Below are 5,609 nucleotides of genomic sequence, written 5' to 3' on the forward strand. Positions count from 1 at the left end.
ATTTCTCTCCTCTTATATTTTTGAGAATAGTTTTGAAGAACTGGTGTTAAGTTTTTGGCATAAACCACAAGTAAAGTCCTCTAGTCCTGGGATCCTTTCTTGTAGAATTTGTTTTTTAAAGCACTAATTGAATTTCTTTACAAGTTACAGCTCTATTTGAATTGCACAGTTATTCTTGTTTCTTTCTGTTTTATCTTTCTAGGAATTTTTCTATTTCATCTTAACAATCTAAGTCATTGGTATATAGTTGTTCATAGTTTTCCTTTCATATTCTGTTTTTTAATTTTTCTAAGGTCAGTAATAATGTTCCCTCTTTCATCTTTGATTTGGATAATCTGAGACTTCTGTGGTTCTCCCCACTGATACCCCACCATTCTTGCCCTTGATTATGAATTTTTTGAACTTTTAAAATAACCAAATTTTGGGTTTTGTTTATTTTGTTTATTTTTATTCTACTCTATTTCATTGATTTTTCACCCTAATCCATATGATTAGCTTCCCTTGCTTGCTGTGAATCTAATTTACTCTTGTTTCTAATACATTAACAGAAAATTTAGTTTGTTGATATGAGGTCTTTCTTCTCATTTTATGTAGGTGTTTATAGCTCTTGTTTTTTTTCTAAGTAGTGCTTTATCTGTATTTCATGAGTTTTATTATATCTTTATTTTACCTATCATTTTATCTTTGACCTGTAATTTCTTTTTTTTCTCACTAGCTAATTTCCTGAGTGTTATTAAATTTTCACGTTTTTGAAACCCCAAATTTGTTATTAATTCCTAATTTCACTCAATTATAATAGGAGAAACTAATTTGTGTGAATTCTGCTCTTGTTGGATGGAATATTCTGTACATAATTACTGGGTCTAATTTGTTTATAGAGTTTTTCAAGCCTTCTAGCATCTCATTGATCTTCTACCTGGTTGTTATATCCATTCTTGAAAGTAGGATTTGGAATTCTCAAACTTCAGTCTATTGTTCAGTTGTCTGTTTCTCCTTTCCATTATGTGAGCCTTTGCTGTGTGTATTTTAAATCTCTTTTGCCAATTATATATATATTTACAATTGTTATAAATGCCTGATGGATTTTTCTTTTTGTCATTATAAAATGCTCTTCTTTATCTCTAGCATTTTTTAAAGTCTACTTTATCTAGTATTAGTATACCCATGCCAGCTGTCATGTGTATTAAGTGTTTTTCTATTGTAACATTTTGGTGCCTTTAATATTTTTCACTATGTTTTTAAATTAAATTCTCTGTGGCTGCTCTCAAGCTTACCATACACATTTTATGTATAAAGAAATATTTACAGATTTATATTAACTTAATTCCATCAAGATAGAAACATTGTTACTATATAGCTTTACTCTTACTTCTCTTTTTTGTGCTATTATTGTTATGTATATTATATCTATATATGTTGCAAACTCAGCAACACATTGTTATAATTATTACTTTATATAATTGTCTATTAAATACTCTAAGAAAACAAGTATGTATTTTTAGAATTTTATATATTTGCCTTATTATTGAATTCATTTCTATTCTTTTTAGTTTGTTCTCATGATGTAACATATGGTGTCATTTCTTTACTTCAGTAGAACTCTGCTCTCACCTCCTTCCTTTTTCTGTTATTATAAAATGTTAAATTTCTTTATGTTGTAGGCTACACAATATAATTCTTTGCATTTTGTTTTATACAACTGAATAAAGAAGAAATAGACACTTATATTGTATTTCATAATTGTATAATAGTCTGGTTTTTCATGTGAATTTAAATTTGCATCTTGATTAACTTGCTTAAGGCATGAAGAATTTTCTTGAGTATTTCTTGTTAAGTAGGTCTTCTAACATTGAATCTCTGAGCTTCTGATTTTTAGAAAGTAGTCTTTATTTTGTTTAATTTTTTGAAGGATAGTTTGGCTGGATATAAGATCCTTGGATGGTCATTTTGGTGTGCTGTTTTATCTTTTTGTCCTTTTAGTACTTTTAATATCCCACTAACTCTCCATTGTTTATGATGTGATATCACACATTAACATTATCAGGGCTCCCTCGTATGTGAAAACTCATTTGTCTCTTTCTGCTTTCAAGATTCTCTCTTGGTTTTGGTTTTCAGCATTTTTACTATGATGTGTCTGGGTGTTGAATTTATCTTGGAGTTTGTTGAAATTCTTGGGTGTATATGTTAATATTTTTCAGGAAATTTGACAGGCTTTTGTTGTTATTTCTTATACTGCTCCCCCACGCACTGTCTGGTTTTCCCATTGCATGCATATTGGTGCTAAAGTTATCTCACATTTTGATGTTTTCTCTACTTTCCTACTTTATATTACTTATTTCTTGTACGTATCAGCTTTCTTTTTAATTCTCACAAAAAATTTGAAATCTCTTTTTTTTTAGAGAGAGACAGAGAGAATTTTAATATTTATTTTTTTTTTAGTTTTCGGTGGACACAACATCTTTGTTTGTATGTGGTGCCGAGGATCGAACCGGGGCCACATGAATGCCAGGCGAGCGGGCTACCGCTTGAACCACATCCCCAGCCCCTTGAAATCTCTTTTCAAAATAAATTTTCATTTGTTCACAGCACAGAGTCAGAACCTATGACTCTTTCTCAATTTAAATATTAACATTAAAGGACAGTGAGTATTATGAATTAGACGTGAGGTATCTCCCAAAACTTACGGATGAGATGATGCAAAACAGTTTAAAGTGAAATGATTGCTTTATGAGAGTCTTAATCTAATTGATTTTATTAATCTAATTGAATAGATTAAGTCGGTGGTAACTGGGCAGGTAGCATGTGGCTGGAGGAGGAAAGTCATTGAGGGTGTGCTTCTGGGGTTTATATTTTATCCCTGGTGAGCAGAGAATCTCTCTCTGCTTACTGATTGTCATACCCTGATCTTCTTTCCTCCTCAACACACTTCCACTTTATCTGCTTTATCTTAGGCCCAGAGCAATAGAATCTGCTCATCTCTGGACTGAGACCTCTGAAACTGTGAATGCCAAATAAACTTTTCCTCCTCTACAATTGTTTTTGTCAGATCTTTTGATCACAGCAAGAAAAAAATCTGTCTAAAAATGTGAGAAATCTAAGTCAATAGGAAAATATGATCTCTTGTGGCAACATAATGCAGTGACTTTGGAGATAAATAATGCAGGTTTATTTTCCAGACTCACAACTACTGACTGTATAACTTTGGAAAATTCATAAAATTATGTTAATCTATATTTATTCATTTTTTTGTTTCTATCACAAAATACTTGAGGATGAGTAATATATAGAGAAAAGAACTCACAGTTTTGGAGTCTAAAATTCTAAGGTCAGGCATCCCCATTTGTTTGGCCTCTGGGGAGGGCCTCATGGTGGCTGGCATCATGGTAGGAATGCCAGTGAGAGGCATCACTTGACAAAACAAGAAGCTAGGGAGATCTTCATGCTCAGATTTGCTCTTTGATAACAACTTACTCTTGAAAGAATGACTAACTCACTTCATGAAACCAATATCAATCTCTTCTGAGGGCAGTGCCCACACTGATCTACTTTCCTCACAGTCAGTTTCTTCTTAAAGTTTCCGCCAAATCTCAGCATCAGCACACTGAGGACTAAGCTTCCAATATATGAGTCCATGAGGGACAAAAACCATAGCAATACCTTCACATATTTTATTCACATAGATTAGTCTCTGTGATATTGTTGGTGCTGGTAAAATTAGAATCTGTTTCAGAAAGTCATTGTGAGAAATAACTATAAAGAACTGGCAGTAATGTCATGGATAAAAAAGTAATAGCCAATAAATACGTGGTTGCAGAGAACTCAAAAATGTGACTGCTGTGACTGAGGAATTGGTTTTTAACTTTGGTTTAATCTTAATTCATTTAAATTTAAAATACCAGATAGATTTATTGGATACTATACTAGGGTGTGCAAAATTCAGAACAATAAATTAGGCAATAAAAGTGGGAAAGGATTCATCTCTTTCTTCTTGGAACACATATTATTGGTTCTCTGTACTTGACCCCTTGGTTCTCACCACTCTCGAGTTGAGATATTTCCTTGGGACTAGAAATAATGGCAGTAAGTGAGGTAAAGATATGAGACAACTATAGTAGATTTGAATAAGGATTTAAAAGCATAAAAATGCATTAAAATAGATTCGTTAAGATACATAAGAGCAGAGAATCCACTGGCAACTATATTCCCAAGGAGGGTCTAGAGGGCACTCCCATCAGAAAAATGGTAACAGTTGCACTTAGGACAGAGACTCTGGCATCTTTGAGAAACTCATTGGCTACTTCCTGCTAGTTACAGAAGTGGGCGTGTTTGTGTTAATGAAAATAATAGGGAACCAGAAACCTTCAGCCATCTTTATTGGTTAAGGTTACATCTATGGCCATACATAGCTGCAATAGACTATTTTTAGCTAGGCACATTGCCATCCTGAACAAGGGAGGTGGGATTGAAGAATTAATATTAGGTTGACAATTATCACCATCTTCCTCATAAGGTGAGTACAAGTGAAAATCAAGTGATCTCACAGCAGGGTTCATATCTCCCTGGAAGGTCATTTTGTAAAATCAATTTCTGAAGAATGGGCCCTAGAGATGTGACTATTCTAGTATCTTCACACAATTAGTAGCCAACCTCCCTTGTGTGGGCTTAGGTATGCTGTGGAAAGTACTGTCTATCTAACACATGCTAGTGTGTGGCTAATACAAAAACAAGATAAATTAAAAATCTATGGAAAAATTATGAAGAAGAGAAGGAGAGCCAGAAACAGAGATAAACAGAAGTTGTAGAGCTCACTCAACAAGTCAAGTCCTGGAACACTTGGTATTTTTCACTCAAATGCATAGCAGCAAAACAAACAAAAGAGCTTTCTTGGGAGCCTCCTGAGCAAAAGTTCCCATCAATAATTGAAGTATGAGGTTGAATGTTTTTATGAACTGAAAAACGAAAGTTTCTAACTGAAGACCTTATATCTTGACCACAGAAAGACCATTTTAGCCACCACCTTCTATTTGTTCATATATTATGTTTCTGTGTGCTTATTCACATGTGTGTGCCTGTCAAAACAAACATGTTTTCTTATAAATAGAATTTTCCAGGCAAAGCATTCTAAAGTTAACCTTCAGAAAAATTTTTAATTTCTAAAGCATTTGAAGAATGCTGAGAAACCATTTCTTTGTACTCACCTGCAAATTCACTTTAACTAATGGAATCCCCATGAAGATACAACATCATCATGTTTCTTTTTTTTTTTTTTTACTTTCTAAAATATGTGCAGTGACATTTTTGATCTCTCTAGAGACACCAGAAAATACTTATGGGTGAAAGATAATTCTTCCAAGAGTCTTAATTTTTCTTTATGTGTCTCTATCTCTTTGTACACGTACAGCACACACAAGACAACATAGACAATCTACACAGTTTTTTCACTTAGAATTAAAAGTCTTCAGAAATTTCACTGGAATGTCAATAAGAAATGCATGCTCATGCATTATTAATCTCTGCTGTAAAAAATGGAATTTACAGTAGTGTGATGTTTACAGCTTGTGCTTTTGAGATGCAGAGACATACACCTTTTTTTTTTTTTTTTTCCAGGC

The sequence above is a fragment of the Marmota marmota genome, unplaced genomic scaffold (genome assembly GCF_001458135.2).
Source record: "Marmota marmota marmota unplaced genomic scaffold, marMar, whole genome shotgun sequence".
Taxonomy (NCBI): domain Eukaryota; kingdom Metazoa; phylum Chordata; class Mammalia; order Rodentia; family Sciuridae; genus Marmota; species Marmota marmota.